The following is a 17,614-nucleotide window of genomic DNA, read 5'->3' as shown; positions in this document are numbered from 1 at the left end:
TTCTTTTGAGTCTATCTGGTTAGGGTAGCTAAGACACAGACTGTGGTCTTAAGTCTAGCAATAGATGTCTACCCTGAAATGCAGCCCTTCAACCTTCAACTCCAATGTCTTTCAAATTAGGAGAAAATTTGTTTTTGCTTTATTATAATGTTTGTTATGAGTCACCAAAGACCTAGGGCAGAGTTCTGTCCTTATTATACAGATGGTGAAACCCAGACTCAGAGTGCTATGCCATTACTGAATAGATATGTGGACCTGCTCATCTTGTTCATGCTGTGATTCAAATGACTCAGTAAATGAAGTGAAAGGCAAGGCAACTGCCAGGAGCCAAGTCCTTACTCAGCCTCTCTCTCAGGAATGTTTCAGGAATGTCAAGCCCACTTACACCCTCTGGGACATAGAAGCCAGATGTCCATTCTTACCACTTTTACAGTTTCTGTCTCCAGCATCTGTTCTTATCAGTCCATACGTGCAAATTAGGGTTTAGGGCTTTAGGGAGGGTGGTGGCAGTGATCTCTCAGTCTTGGGTCCTGGGTGACCTTCCCACCTGCTTGTCTTTATAAGCTGCTGTTTTTGTTCATTAAAGTTTGAGAGCTTGATCAGAACACAGACTTGCTCTCCTTCCTTGTGCCTCCTGTCCTCCATTCTTTCGCCCCCTCTCAGGTCTCCTCTGAACCACTGCAGGCCGGGGCACTCAACCAGATATGGTGGCACAGGCCTGTAATCACAATGCTTGGAAAATGGAGACAGTAGTTTCAGGATTTTACAGTCATCCAAGGTGAAAGTGATCAATGGGGTATGGTGCTAGTCCTAGAGAAACAAGGCAGACTGTGATTGGCTCAGACCAATATCCATAGTCTTCCATGCAGCTCCAGAAGCTCAAGGTCCTGAAACCAGTAAGTGTTTGGTAAGGTATTTATCACCAAACATTTTCTATTATTGATATTTCTTCCCCTAGAAAACCTAGGACAATTCAGTATCAGTGTAGGATCCTCGTAGGAGTCCAAGGGCAACAATTATACTCAGGATGGGATGAGTTCACTAGTGTCATATAGAAAGCAAATTATTCATCCCTGAAACTATAAGTCAGGGCTGCACCGGCAGATTTTATTGATATATTTGTGCATTATTTTTCATCCTTAACAAGAAGAAATTGAAAAAAAATTGGGACAGATAAAGAAAAAATAGAGCAAAGTGAAAATAATGCAATATATTTTTACGTAATGTGTATAAAAATACATTTTATATGAAAATGTGTCCAGATACACATCTTAGCAGTTTAAGATAAACTGGTCTTTGTTACAGTAGACGAGGAGTCTTATTTTCAAAACTACTTGGTTGCTAACTATAATTACGAAGTACCTGCTGCCCACTTCTGGTCTCAGCTTATACTGTTCTCAGACCCATGTAGTCAAGATACCAATACATATAAAATAGCATTTAAAAAGAATAGCTCAAAAAGCTGGAATTCTCCAAACTGAAGTCATTGTCCTGAGAAAGAGAGCAGTCAGGGATAAATGAAATGTAATTCATTCTTGTCCTGCATTGATGCATCCATTGCCTTCCTCTGAACCAGCTTGTTCAGGAAGAAAAGCTGCTTTACTATGATATTAGGATAGGTCAGCAGAGTTGTTCATGTAAGAGCAGTAACCACAGTACTATCAGGTGACTTTTCCATGATGTATTCTCTGCCTGTTCTCTGTCCTTTGTATGTGTGAGAATTGTGGCATTGATACATCATTTAATGCTATCATAGAGATCTTACTTCATGATTAAAATGTAATCTGTGCTGAAAACCACCATCTTCCTCAGATGCTAGACTTGAAGAGTCCTTTCCCTAAAGGCCTAAAACTCAGAAATAAGTAGGAATGATAGCATATGTGGAATGCAAAATCTGTTCCTTTTTGGTTCTCTTTGAACTGAATACACACTCTTTTTAAAGATATTTTTAAAGTAATTATTTAGTGTTGGGCAGTAAATCCCTTATCAAACACATATTAATGCTAGAGCAGCTGTACTTGCAAACTAGAAAGATGTTTCTGAGAAAAGCTCTACCACAGCCATGTGTCCCTGATCCCAGTTGTTGTTCCTGGGGGCCACAAATATTGTCTTTTTCATTAGCAAGCTAAATTCTTAAATTAACGGCCCCCACCACCACTCAGTTTTAAAATTCCCTCTTTGTAGACAACATCCATTGAAGCAAGAGGAAAAGGATCTGCATGTGGAGCATGGCTTCTACCTTCAGACCACAGTAGGAGAACGAGTTTTTTTGTGTAAATCATGGAGACAAATGGGGCAAGCAAACAACTGTTAGCACCAAGATTATGTAGAAGTACCAGGTTGGGGCCACAGTGAGTGATTTTGTAATTTCCCAGCCTGTATTAATTCATGATCTGTACAAATTGGGAAGATTAGCTTGATCCATTTAATATTGAATTTGCAACTGGAGGGCACTATTGGAGATATGTCCAATGCACTTGCAAATTTACTTCAGCTCAGACTGTTTCAAAACAATCTGATGTTTTGTGGAGCTCTAGTTATAGATCATTGTGAGCTGCCATGTAAATGTTAGGAATGAAGCCTGGTTCTACAGTTGGTGCTCTCTACAACTAACCCACTTTGAACATGGTAAAGTATGATCTCATGCACAAGGTATTTGGGACAAGAGGAGCAGCTTTGAAAAGAGCTGCAAGCATGTAGAGGAGTTGCCCTACAAGTGAGGCTATGTGTGCTTCAGTGACAGAGTTGGCAGAGTAAGGATAGCTAAGTACACTGTAGTTAGGCGACTTCATCATAATCTCAAGAAGCTGAACAATGATCTTCATGACTCCATGTTTTCCTGCTGGATTTAGTCTTGCTTTAGTCTGTTCCATCCTTAGCATGCTTTGACTCATTGTGAAATAATGCCGTTTATTCTTCACACTGTATGGCGGAAACCTAGCACTCTTGTTGAAGGTCATGGAAGATTGTGGGAGTGTAAGAGGTAGTTTGCACTCTCTAAGACGTGCAACACCAAAATGTGTTGTTGAAACAGGAATGTGTCTCATTCACTCATATCTAAAAATGCTTATTTTCCAGTACCTGGAAGCCTTTGGAAAGGAATAGAGATGTGAGCACATGTGTATCATGTAGATGTACTAAGAACCTTTATAAGCCTATGACCATGCAAAGTGTGGTGCCTATTTCCTTTTTGAGTTTCAAAATGTGAACTCTATTTTCTTCTCATTTCCATGGGTTTTCATTTTCTTCCAGGACTCTAAGACTTTGGATGTAGAAGTCCAATTTAATTCTTTCAGTTATATTTTGCCTTGGCCATGTTGTGTTTTATGACAACACTAAATGTTAACTACACAGAAAGGTTTTATGAACAGTGAGAGCACAGTACACCTCCCCTTCCAATGAGAAACCATGGAGGGTATTTTCTAAATCGAGTTCCAGAGCAGTTAGCTTAAGTCCATTCCCTTTGAGAGTAAGAGCAACCCCATGATAGACAAGTCTAGGCTGCTATGGAGAATCAATCCTGTTAGGAACATAATGCTTTATTCTAAACTGGCCAATAACAAATTACTTTTCAGGTCACTCTTCTGTAGAGGATTATCATGCTAGAAGTAGTGGTTCAATTGCATGGCATAAATATATACTGATATTTCAGTATCTATACTGCGTTCAGTATCTATTCTATATTTTTGTGTGCTTAGTGAATCAAGGTCAGCAGGAGTTCTAAATGAGACTCAGTCTCATACAGAGGAGACAGATCAAACATATTTGTGACAGCCTAGCAGACTACACTGTTTCTACAAGTTACTAATTAATCACAATGTAAAATTTGACTTCTAAGTTAAAAGTCAACTTTTTTTTACTTGTTCTTCCTCTATAATCTTGTGATCTCCACATCATAAATGATTTCTAATATTTATGGCATGTTTTAAAAATTGGCTGATATTTAACTAAATTAATACCTGAAAAGAATCTCCTTTTGTCATCACGTGCTATATTACTAAGCCTTGATTTTGACTATTAAAAGGCTCTACTACTTTTAGTCAGGGCTACCTTATATACTGGGAATGAAATCTCAATGGTCTGATAGAACGTTTAAGACTCTGTGTTTGGGGGCTACATTCTATCCTAGGTTGTCTATTCTTGATCATGTTTCTCATCCTATGTGTTCTAGGGCATGTGGGGGGTCATGAGTTCCTTGATGGGTCCCTGAAGAATGGAAAGGAAATCTTGGGAAGAGATGAGAATGAAAACCTCATGAAAATTGTCTTTTTCAACCTGGGTCAGAATTCAGGGCACCTAACACCAGGCAAATCATTGCCAGCATACCTAAAACATATTAAAATAAGGCAAAAGTTTTCCAGGCAACTGTCAATCAAATCAGTCCAATTCCAGGGCCAAAATACATCCTAGGAAGTACCGAGACAGAAACCCTTTTTCCAAAAGCATATTACCAGGGAATAGATTGTCTAGCTTAAAGATGTATGATCAAATGTGGTCTCTGACAAATAACAAAGAGAACAGCAGACCGTAAAATGCATGTCACATTTTACATAAGGTTAAGTGACAGTTCGGAGGGGGCAAAGCATGGGTTAATCATTCTTGGGAATTTGGGTGACATCTACCTTTATATCAAGGTAGGGGACTTCTCCCACCACAAATACAAAAAGCTGAAAATGTAAATAAAAAAATACACTTGCAGCTTTTAGATTCCAGGCAGGCACTTGATCTCCATCACTAAGGAGGGAGACCCCTTCCTTATTTTCCTTATAATTGGTGGATGCATTGTGATCTGCAAATCCTATTGCTTATTAAAGTTTGGAATTCCTCCTCAAGTTGGAGAATTAGGCTCAGGCAGTGAATTTCTTTTTGGCTAATCAGTGCAACATGGTCAGTCCTTCAACCATAAACACACAACCAGTAGAAATGCAGTCAAAAATTTTATTTATGTGTTTGAGCATTTATATTGACACATACATAACAATGAAGAAATTGGTGGGGAAGAATCTAGGATTGAGAAAAAACAAAGAAGGGCATAAATTGTTGAGGATATTTGATTATGGTTCCTAGAAAGAGTAGTTGTAGTAAAATACCAAAGCTTAGGAAGATATTGCCTTTTCAGATGCAGCTGGGTGTGTCCTGAAAACATGTGGTTTGGTTGTGTGTCTGAAAGTCTCACTAGATAAGAATTCTAAAGAGAGGAAAGTTCTTGCCTATTTTAAGACAAATTGCTGGAGAGGGATCTTGTTTCTTTGCTGTCAGACTTGAGGCCATGTCAGCTGGATGCATTGAGGTGCTCATCAGTTAAGTTGAAAACTGTTGACTCCCTACAGACTGTGCTTGGATCCTCACAGCAGAACCACTAATTGCAATGACCTGCTACAGCCTGACAAGGGTATAGTGAGGAAGACAGAGTCTTCTTTAGCAGCAATTAGACATTCGAGAGCCCCCTTGGTGGGCACTCTCTTTTGACTCTATCTCTGTCTCTTGGTGTAGAAGAGCATCTTGGAAGAAGAGGGGTGAGAAATAGCAGGACACAGATGAAACAGGATGTGAGGAAAGCAGAGGAGCTCCCATGAGTTCTGATGACCTCAAGAGAAAGGTCGCCTACCTAGGTAAAAGGTCATGGATGAAGGAGAGGTCTGAGCACCTAGCAGTTTAGTTGTATATTCAAGCTTATAAATAGATATTTCTCATATACTAAGGAAAATTAATTTTACTCTCTAGGTTAGCAGGTTTGTACCAAACCTCCCTTCTTGTTTGTCAGTATAGGAATTACATAATAGGAAGATGTAAAAAGGTAAAGGTTACACACAGTGATATATTATATTTCAAATGTATAAATATTAATTTTAAATGAAAATATACTAAATAATGATATGGCTAAGTTTTGAACATTGAATGTTGTTACACAAGACACAGGTTGCATTCCCAGAGACCATATGGCAGTGTCCTGCTGCTCTGACTGCAATCTCTCGGATCTATTCCCCTCCTCTGACCCTTGTACAAACAAGTGCCAGAAAAACACTCATATACATAAAATAAAAATAAAGTATAAAAAAAACGGAGTCTTCTATGCAGATGTCACAGCCTTGAGACAAACAGCACTCAGGATGAGGTCAGATGCCCTTCAGTTAAAATTACTCTAGTTAATTACCTAAAACTGAAACCAGTGGACACTATGTGGGCTTTATATTATTTTTAATACTTAGCATGGAAAACCCTCTTTATTGTGGAGCTTTTGGATTTACAAGGAAAATCTTTACATTAGCCCACAGCTTCTGTTGGCAGGCCACATACAGAGAGGATATTTAAGAGGGCTAACAATGGTGCTCCTTAGTGATCAGCAACCATTTCCTGCTCTTCTCCCCGGGTTGTTGGGAGAATCTTATTGAAAGGGCAAGATAAGCACCATTTCTGGAGAATCCTATTGAAAGGTAAAGATAAACTCCATTAATCTCCATATGGACCTCATTTGTCTCCATTTGGAAGACCAGACGTGATTTCCTAAAGAGCCATTAAGCACCAGCTTCAGAAGTAGACCCTAAGTCCCTGAAAGTAAGTCATAAGGGAGGAGCTCTAGGAACAGACCCTAAAGTCAAGAACAAGATTATAAACCTCCACTGCCAGAGACCAATCTTGTTATAACCACAAAATAGTAGATATATGGTATATCAGAATGCCCGATCTGCACTGTGCAGCCCTATTTCACCATATGATTAAAAGTCCATGGCATTGAAATTCAGACACTGACCTGTCACCCCCTAGCACACAGCAATGACATTTTAGATTACCTAATTCTTCTAGACGGTTCTACCAGTTCCCTATAAAAAGTGTGTGTGTTCCTTTTATGGGATCCACATTTCAAAGAATGGTTAACACCCAAATACGGGTGGTTTCTACATAATTAAGTGCTTTTTATTTTTGCATATTATCTGGCCTAGGGTTTTCTTTCAGTGATTTTCAGACCATCACAACATGTGGCAGGTGAATATCAATTCCTCCTTTCCCGACATCAGTGTGAAATCACAGAAACGAATACCTATTGTGTCCTACAATAGCCCTGTAACTGTCACTATCCTTGGAATCCTTCTGCCTGTGGGTCCTATACTTCCCTCTGCTAAAAGGTGAAAACTAGACTGTGCAAGCAATTCACCTTGATTCAAGAGTAGGAACAGAGGACAGTTGGGGGAGGGGAGGAGGAGGAAGAGGAAAGGGAGAGGCAGAAGCAGCAGGATCAGGAGGCGAATGAAAAAATTCTTGCTGAGTGTTGGAATGTAGAAAGACAGGTTATTGGAGGACTGGCACAAGTGATATTGAAACAAGAGTCTTGACCATCAGAAAAGTGTCAGCTCCTACACTAGAATCCTGGGGCAGGAAAGCCTTTACTGTGTACTTTGAAAGCACTCTAACCCTAAGGGCGGTGCTCACGTCACTCAAGATGCAGCAGCCAATCAGGGTCTATAAGAACACTTTCCACTTAGAAGGGGCAGGAACTTCTGAATGCTTTCCTGCCTGCTGTAGGTTCCTCACATTCTTAGCCTAATGTTGGTGCACATGTCGCTCAAGATTCACTGGCCAATGAGGACCTCCAAGAAGACCTCTGATCAGAAGAGCAGGTACTTCTGAGCACTTTGGTCACTGCTGCGGGTTCAGCTCCATTGCAGAGGAACCATAATGGATTTGTTTGATGTGGTTTGACCTCTGCTTCTCTGTGCCTTAGCAGAGTACCGACGGGTGAATCGCAATTGAATCGCAATATGGTGAGCCTGGGACCACTGCCCCTAACCTGAAGGGAAGGTGACTTGAGAAGCGGGAGTCCGGGTGGCAGGCCCAACCCTTGTATGGAGTGGAAACTAACAGCCCCCTGTGTGGTTCCCTATGGCCTGAGCCGCTAGATGTACTCAGTGGTGGCATCTGGATAACTTCATTTTGGAGCAAGGGCTTGCATGTAGAAATATCCTTAGCTATATGCCAAATTCGGAGAGGCCTGGTTTGTCTGGTATGTTGTAGAAGGTGTGCCCTTGCTGCTTAAGATCCGTTTGGAGTTAATTTCGTGGAGACTGTAAAACCCATCTCACCCACTGTGTAACGCTCCAAATTTAAGCTGTGATGAGATTAGAATCTATGATTTAAAGGATTATCCAAAGTTTGGAAAATAGTAGGTCACACGGAGTAAAATTTAGTTGAGGGAATGACTCCCTTTAAAACATCCCGCAAAGAAGTAGTATGTTAACCAATCATGTCAGAGATTAGGATGGTAGAATACACATGTTTGTTTCTCAGGGTTGTGGGGAAATATGGCTCCAGATCATATAAAAGAAGAGAACCTTAATTAACAAACACCCACAATGTCCATGACCGGGTCAAAGACCAGCCTATTAAAAAACTGCTCAATGGAGCATTGTGCGGTTGTAACTAACACTAAGGCCTGGTGTGCCATAAAGGACTGCTTTTCTTCTTGAGAAAAGCATAGTTCTGTCCCATGGACAAGACATCTGGTGATACCATTCGAAAAGGAAAAGCAATGTTGTGTTGCAGAATGGCCTGTTTGAGCAAGGCTCTCCCTGAGGACTTCATGGATGGAGAATTACATGGTTCCTTCTGAAACTCAGCCATATCCTTGACTGAGCATGTAACAGCCTGGGTCCTAGAACTTGGAGCCTTTCCTTAATGCCTTGATGTATTTGTTAAAAAAAAAAAAAAAAAAAACAAAATCAAGAAATGGAGCTCCTTCTGTAAAACCAGCCATGTGCTTGGGAGAGCTGGTAATGGTCTGGGGCCAGGTCCTTTGGAGAGGGGATATCTCTGATCCTGAGATTCCAATAATTCCTACCACGTGGGGCTAATGGAATCAGTTCCAAACCACTGTAGTCATGGTCCGTAATTTTGATGAAATTACTCTGTTCTCAGTGTGCAGAATTGTTTGATAGAGCCCTCTTTCTTTTGTCCATTGTATGGTAGTTTCTGCTGATTTCCTGGGAGTGTTGCATTTCTTTCCATTTTTCCCTGTAGGTAGTCTACAGCTGCTGTTCTTCAGAAACTTCCCTTAGCATCCACCTTAGCCCCTCACTACCCCACCCGAGGTTTTATACTTTCTACCTCCTTTTTTTTTTTTTTTTATTAACTTGAGTATTTCTTATTTACATTTCGAATGCTATTCCGTTTCCCAGTTTCCGGGTAAACAGCCCCCTAATCCCTCCTGCTCCCCTTCTTTATGGGTGTTCCCCTCCCCATCCTCCCTCCATTGCCGCCCTCCCCCCAACAATCACGTTCACTGGGGGTTCAGTCTTAGCAGGACCCAGGGCTTCCCCTTACACTGGTGCCCTTACTAGGATATTCATTGCTACCTATGAGGTCAGAGTCCAGGTCAGTCCATGTATAGTCTTTAGGTAGTGGCTTAGTCCCTGGAAGCTCTAGTTGCTTGGCATTGTTGTTCATATGGGGTCTCAAGCCCCTTCAAGCTCTTCTAGTTCTTTCTCTGATTCCTTCAACGGGGGTCCTATTCTCAGTTCAGTGGTTTGCTGCTGGCATTTGCCTCTGTTTTTGCTGTATTCTGGCGGTGTCTCTCAGGAGAGATCTACATCCAGCTCCTGTCAGCCTGCATTTCTTTGCTTCATCCATCTTGTCTAATTGGGTGGCTGTATATGTATGGGCCACATGTGGGGCACGCTCTGAATGGGTGTTCCTTCTGTGTCTGTTTCTTTGCCTCTCTATTCCCTGCCAAGGGTATTCTTGTTCCCCCTTTTAAAGAAGGAGTGAAGCATTCACATTTTGATCATCCGTCTTCAGTTTCATGTGTTCTATGCATCTAGGGTAATTCAAGCATTTGGGCTAATAGCCACTTATCAATGAGTGCATACCATGTGTGTTTTTCTGTGATTGGGTTACCTCACTCAGGATGATATTTTCCAGCTCCAACCATTTGTCTATGAATTTCATAAAGTCATTGTAATTTTTAATAGCTGAGTAATATTCCATTGTGTAGATGTACCACATTTTGTGTATCCATTCCTCTGTTGAAGGGCATCTGGGTTCTTTCCAGATTCTGGCTATTATAAATAAGGCTACTATGAACATAGTGGAGCACGTGTCTTTTTTATATGTTGGGGCATCTTGTGGGTATATGCCCAAGAGAGGTATAGCTGGATCCTCAGGTAGTTCAATGTCCTATTTTCTGAGGAACCTCCAGACTGATTTCCAGAATGGCTGTACCAGTCTGCAATCCCACCAACAATGGAGGAGTGTTCCTCTTTCTCCACATCCTCACCAGCATTTGCTGTCACCTGAGGTTTTGATCGTAGCCATTCTCACTGGTGTGAGGTGAAATCTCAGGGTTGTTTTGATTTGCATTTCCCTTATGACTAAAGATGTTGAACATTTCTTTAGGTGTTTCTCAGCCATTCAGCATTCCTCAGCTGTGAATTCTTTGTTTAGTTCTGAACCCCATTTTTTAATAGGGTTATTTGGCTCCCTGCGGTGTAACTTCTTGAGTTCTTTGTATATTTTGGATATAAGCCCTCCGTCTGTTGTAGGATTGGTAAAGATAGTTTCCCAATCTGTTGGTTGCCGTTTTGTCCTAACCACAGTGTCCTTTGCCTTACAGAAGTTTTGCAGTTTTATGAGATCCCATTTGTCGATTCTTGATCTTAGAGCATAAGCCATTGGTGTTTTGTTCAGGAAATTTTTTCCAGTACCGAGATGCTGTGTTCGAGATGCTGCCCTTGTTTTTCTTCTATTAGTTTGAGTGTATCTGGTTTGATGTGGAGGTCCTTGAACCACTTGGACTTAAGCTTTGTACAGGGTGATAAGCATGGATCAATTTGCATTCTTCTACATGTTGACCACCAGTTGAACCAGCACCATTTGCTGAAAATGCTATCTTTTTTCTATTGGACGGTTTTGGCTCCTTTGTCAAAAATCAAGTGCCCATAGGTGTGTGGATTCATTTCTGTGTCTTCAATTCTCTTCCATTGGTCTAGCTGTCTGTCTCTGTACCAATACCATGCAGTTTTTGATCACTATTGCTCTGTAATACTGCTTGAGTTCAGGGATTGTGATTCCCCCTGAAATCCTTTTATTGTTGAGGATAGCTTTAGCTATCCTGGATTTTTTGTTATTCCAGATGAATTTGCAAATTGTTCTGTCTAACTCTTTGAAGAATTGGATTGGTATTTTGATGGGGATTACACTGAATCTGTAGATCGCTTTTGGTAGAATGGCCATTTTTACTATATTAATCCTGCCAATCCATGAGCATGGGGGATCTTTCCATCTGCTGAGGTCTTCTTCAATTTCTTTCTTCAGAGTCTTGAAGTTCTTATTGTATACAGATCTTTTACTTGCTTGGTTAAAGTCACACCGAGGTACTTTATATTGTTTGGGTCTATTATGAAGGGTGTCATTTCCCTAATTTTTTTTCTCGGCTTGTTTCTCTTTTGTGTAGAGGAAGCCTACTGATTTATTTGAGTTAATTTTAAACCCAACCACTTTGCTGAAGTTGTTTATCAGCTTTAGTAGTTCTCTGGTGGAACTTTTGGGATCACTTAAATATACTATCATATCATCTGCAAATAGTGATATTTTGACTTCTTCTTTTCCAATCTGTATCCCCTTGATTTCCTTTTGTCGTCTGATTGCTCTGGCTAGAACTTCAAGAACTATATTGAATAAGTAGGGAGAGAGTGGGCAGCCTTGTTTAGTCCCTGATTTTAGTGGGATTTAGTCTAATGTTAACAACTGGTTTGCTGTATATAGCATTTACTATGTCTAGGTATGAGCCTTGAATTCCTATTTTTTCCAGGACTTTTATCATGAAGGAGTGTTGAATTTTGTCAAATGCTTTCTCAGCATCTAATGAAATGATCATGTGGTTTTGTTCTTTCAGTTTGTTTATATAATGGATCACGTTGATGGTTTTCCGTATATTAAACCATCCCTGCATGCCTGTGATGAAGCCCACTTGATCATGGTGGATGATTGTTTTGATGTGCTCTTGGATTCGGTTTGCCAGAATTTTATTGAGTATTTTTGTGTCGCTATTCATAAGGGAAATTGTTTTGAAGTTCTCTTTCTTTGTTGGGTCTTTGTGTGGTTTAGGTATAAGATTAATTGTGGCTTCATAGAAGGAATTTGGTAGTGCTCCATGTGTTTCAATTTTGTGGAATAGTTTGGATAATATTGGTATGAGGTCTTCTATGAAGGTCTGATAGAATTCTGCACTAAACCCGTCTGGACCTGGGCTCTTTTTGCTTGGGAGAACTTTAATGACTGCTTCTGTTTCCTTAGGAGTTATGGGGTTGTTTATCTGGTTTGTGTGTTCCTGATTTAACTTCGGTTCCTGGTATCTGTCTAGGAAATTGTCCATTTCCTGCAGATTTTCAAGTTTTGTTGGATATAGGCTTTTATAGTAAGATCTGATGATTTTTTGAATTTCCTCTGAATCTGTAGTTATGTCTCCCTTTTCATTTCTGATTTTGTTAATTTGGACACACTCTCTGTGTCCTCTCATTAGTCTGGCTAAGGGTTTATCTATCTTGTTGATTTTCCAAAGAACCAACTTTTGATTCCGTTGATTCTTTCTATGGTCCTTTCTGTTTCTACTTGGCTGATTTCAGCTCTGAGTTTGATTATTTCCTGTCTTCTACTCCTCCTGGGTGTATTTGCTTCTTTTTGTTCTAGAGCTTTTAGGTGTGCTGTCAAGCTGCTGACATATGCTCTCTCCTGTATCTTTCTGCAGGCACTCAGAGCTATGAGTTTTCCTCTTAGCACAGCTTTCATTGTGTCCCATAAGTTTGGGTATGTTGTACCTTCATTTTCATTAAATTCTAAGAAGTCTTTATTTTCTTTCTTTATTTCTTCCTTGACCAGGTTATCGTTGAGTAGAGCATTGTTCAACTCCCACGTATATTTGGGCGTTCTTCCCTTATTATTATTTAAGATCAGCTTTAGGCTGTGGTGGTCTGATAGCACGCATGGGATTATTTCTATCTTTCTGTACGTGTTGAGGCCCGTTTTTTGACCAATTATATGGTCAGTTTTGGAGAAGGTACCATGAGGAGCTGAGAAGAATGTATATCCTTTTTCTTTAGGATAGAATGTTCTATAAATATCTGTTAAGTCCATTTGGTTCATGACTTCTCTTAGTCTGTCTATATCTCTGTTTAATTTCTGGTTCCATGATCTGTCCATTGATGAGAGTGGGGTGTTGAAATCTCCTACTATTATTTTGTGAGGTTCAATGTGTGCTTTGAGCTTTAGTAAGGTTTCTTTTACGTATGTAGGTTCCCTTGTATTTGGGGCATAGATATTTAGGATTGAGAGTTCATCTTGGTGGATTTTTCCTTTGATGAATATGAAGTGTCCTTCCTTATCTTTTTTAATGACTTTTAGTTGAAAATTGATTTCATTTGATACTAGAATGGCTACTCCAGCCTGCTTCTTCGGACCATTTGCTTGGAAAGTTGTTTTCCAGCCTTTTACTCTGAGGTAGTGTCTGTCTTTGTCTCTGAGGTGTGTTTCCTGTAGGCAGCAGAATTCAGGGTCCTCATTGCGTATCCAGTTTGTTAATCTATGTCTTTTTATTGGGGAGTTGAGACCATTTATGTTGAGAGATATTAAGGAATACTGATTATTGCTTCCTGTTATATTCATATTTGGATGTGAGGTTATGTTTGTGTGCTTTTCTTCTCTTTGTTTTGTTGACAAGACGATTAGTTTCTTGCTTTTTCTAGGGTGTAGCTTTCCTCCTTATGTTGGGCTTTACCATTTATTATTGGGACATCTGCACTGTGCAACTCTATTTCATTATATGGTTAGAAGTTCATGACAAAGGCATGCAGACCCCTGACAACCTGTGGCTCCAGAGCGTCATTTGTCTGGGGTTACTATTTCAAATCATGGTTGACCCCTGAATGATGATTGTTTCTGCACAATAAGCCCTCTTTGTTTTTGTATACTATGAGAGTCTGGGGTCTTCAACAATTTTCAGACCCTTACATTGTATAGCAGATGAATATTAGCTACAATTTTCCTTATGCAAATGTGAAATTACAAAAACAAACATCATATTTTGTGTCCTAAAAGCTCTCTTTAATTATTAATATCCTTGGAACCATTCTGCCAAGGGGTCATGTACTGAATATTGGACTTTAGAAGCTATCCATCTTGATTCAAGGGGATTTAGCATGAGAGGAGGAGGAGGGGCAGAAAGAGAGTGGTAGAAAAGAAGAGGAAGGGGAAAAAGAAGAAGAAGAGGAACAAAAATAACAAGGAGTAGGAGAAAAAGAAGATGAGGAAGAGGAGGAGAAGAAATACACCAGGAAGAGGAGGAGCAGCACTAGGAAGAGGAAGATGAGGACAAGGAGTAGAAGAAGGAGGGGGAATAAATTCCTGCTTAGTGGTGGAAGACAGAAAGGTCGGCTATTGGAGGACAGACAAATGGGATACTGAAACACAAATCTTTCAGTTCTAAAAAGGGTCATCTCCTACTGTACAATCAATGATGGGCCAGAAAACTTGCTACTCTGTGCCTTCAGCGCACTCTAATCCTAATGGAGGTGCTCATGTCACTCAAGATTCACTGGCCATTCAGGGCGTTTTTAATGACCCTCCAATCAGGAGAAAAGGAGTGTTCTTCCGGGTTCTTTTGTTCCTGCTGCAAGTTCCACTCTATTACAGAGCAGGCTTGAATGGTTGGATGGACTTGCTTTGAACTCTGCTGCTGAGTGCCTTACCAGAGTGCCAACCCTGAACTACCAAGTCCAATCATGGTGAGCATGTGACCACTGCCCCTAACCTGAATTAGCAGTGGACTGAGAAGGGGGAGGCAGGGAGGTGGTCCTCCCATGCATGGGCTTGGTGGGAACTAGCAGCCATCTTGTAGATTCCATGTGGTCCTAGTCATTAGGTGTTCTCATGTGTTCTGTTTGGGAGCTGGATTTGTGCAAAGCCTTTGGAGCAAGGGGTTTCTGTCAGAAACATCATGGGCTGGATGCCAAATTCAGAGACCTAGCTTCTCAGTGCCCTCCAGAACGTGTCCCTTGCCATTTAAAATCAACCTCAAGGCTGGGTAACACTGGAATTTAATCTGTTAGGGGAACAGGAGAATCTATGATGTAGGATCTTCCATTGCTTAGGAAATAGAGGCACTGTGGATTGCTCTGGTGCTGTTGTAGTTTGATGTTAATTCCACTTTTTCCAGAGGGGCTGCCTAGGATGAGGTGTATTCACATATTCAGGTGTCTTTCGTTGGAAACTTCTCCCCATTTTAACATGTAAAATATAGGCTAGAGCAGGTTATTGGGCTGGGGAGGGGAAGGTGGAACTGAAAAGGTTTAGGGAGAAGGAGAGAAGTGAGGTAAGGTGGAGGAAGGAAAATGGAAGTGAAGCAGGTGGCCTACAGCATGTGTATTGGTCCCCAGAGCAATGGCCTTGCTTTCCTCTTGATTTAAGTTTATAAATTCTTAAGATAAATGGAAGTACCACAACCGAGTTTTAAAATTACTTATTTGAGTCATGGACTGAACTGTGCATTGCCGTAACAGGGAAAGGATTTGCATGTGGAGCAGGACTCCTGCCCTCACAACTGTGCAGGAGGACCAGTGTCCTGTGTACAGTGCAGAGTGAAACAGGGTAGGCAACAGCTAGATCACAGACTAATTGAAGTTTAAAGCCTTCATCTGCAGGGCTCACCTTTATGAATAAAGTCCTGCCTGACTTAGGGTGTGTGATTTTGTAATTTCGTAACGAGTTTTAATTCATACCTTTTAATGTAAACACACAAGATTGGTGGGTGAGACTCTGGGACCCACTCCTGAAAGACAGTCTTACAACACCTTCCAAGATGTTCCAAGAGTGGACAGTAGGAAGGAGAAAGGACCTTTCATTAGTGTTTTCTGAGGTCTCTGTCCTTGGCATGGGGGGGGGGGTAACTACAAACAAAGAGGATCCTGTGTATGAATTGACTTCACTGACAACTTCGTGTGGAAGTGTGGATCACAGGAGACCTGTTTTGTCTCAGTTGCTTGACCAGCATACCTCCAGTAGGGGAGATGCTAAGTTCCTAAGACTTAGCTGTGTGGTTCAAGCTAATGAGGGATATGGGGAGGCTGAGCAGTCAGACACACCAGTGGGAGATAGCAAGCAGTGTCTTCTAGGATTCCCATTAGACACATCCATTAGGAAATCTGGGGGAGATCACAGTCCCACCATGGTGAGTGTGAGGACCCCAGACCCCAGACCCCAGACCCCAGACGTGGAAGAGTACACTGGTGGATCTATCAGAGTCTAATGTGTTAGACTAGGATGAGCTGTGATCCACACTGTTTTGTTGGTATATGTGTTGATCTGGGGAGATGCACTGGGCTTTCTTTCCTCAGTGAGAGGGCATTCCTTGAGGAGGGGAGAATCTGGATTTCTAGCCATTGCTGTGTTGCTGCTACTCTCTCTATGCAGTGCACACACTGAAGCTTCTAGTGTGTGGTACACGGACTTGTAGGGAATATTGAGGTCCAGTTTGTAGAAGTTCCAAATGAAATAACTCGACAAGTTCAGTAGGAGTGAAATCAAAGTTTGTGGCTTATCCAGAAAAAGGTAGTTTGAAATGACCATCAAGTGCTGAAAGGAAATTATAAATTGAAATGCAAGGAGATTATCACCTTTAAACAGAAGATCCTTTCTATGGACTTTAAATCTTAGAAGATGCCATGAGAGTAACACGCTTTCCTACTAACCCTCCAATTAATGGAAGGAGTAGGCAAAGTGATTCCTAGTCCCAGTAAAAGATTCTACAACTGTTATTCATCTGTGATGGGGTCCAGCCCAGTTTAGAAGCCAGACTCAAGAAGACCACGTATTTCTTGTGGGTTGGAAACAAGAAGGATGCAAAGGTCATGGATGCTTGCTCTGTGGTTTCAATTGAGCACTCTTCTAGCCATCTGTGTCCTACAGAGTCAGAGCCCCATTGATGAGCCTGTTGAGTTCATTACTTGAGGTCATGAGGATGAAGCTTCAGTAGTATTTCCTGACCACATGATGTTGAGATACAAAACATGAGTCATCTGCTATGGAGAGCTGCATACACAATGTAGAAGTAACCAAAACAACAGCTATGTTACAAGTTGCCCCTTAAAATGTAAGCCACATATGTCTGAGACAGAGCCATAGGACTTGCCTTTTGACCTGGAGGTTTCTTGCTCCATCTACTTATATACCCATCCCAGTTTACTGGAATGGGAAGTGATATTCTGTGCCATTTTTGTCTTTTATTGTATACTTTTTTGTTTACCTTTCAAATGTTATTCAAATGTTATTCCCTTTCCAGATTCCTGGACGTAAGCCCTCTATCCTATCCTCCTCTCCTTCATTATAAGGGTGTTCCCCACCCCAACCACCCTCCCTTCCCACCCTCCTGACTTTCCCTTATACTGGGGGTGTTCACCCTTGGTCCGACCAAGGGATTTTCCTGCTATTGTTGCCCAGCAAGGCCATCCTCTGCTACTTTATCAAGCTGAAGCCATGGGTTAGTTCAGGTACAGTCCTTGGTAGTGGTTTAGTCCCTGGGAGCTCTGTTGTTGTTATGAGGTGGAAAGCCCCTTCAGCATTTTCAATCTTTTCT

This window comes from Rattus norvegicus, chromosome 17, assembly GCF_021556685.1.
Source record: "Rattus norvegicus strain SHRSP/BbbUtx chromosome 17, alternate assembly SHRSP_T2T, whole genome shotgun sequence".
NCBI classification, from domain to species: domain Eukaryota; kingdom Metazoa; phylum Chordata; class Mammalia; order Rodentia; family Muridae; genus Rattus; species Rattus norvegicus.
This window is presented reverse-complemented; position numbering follows the sequence as displayed.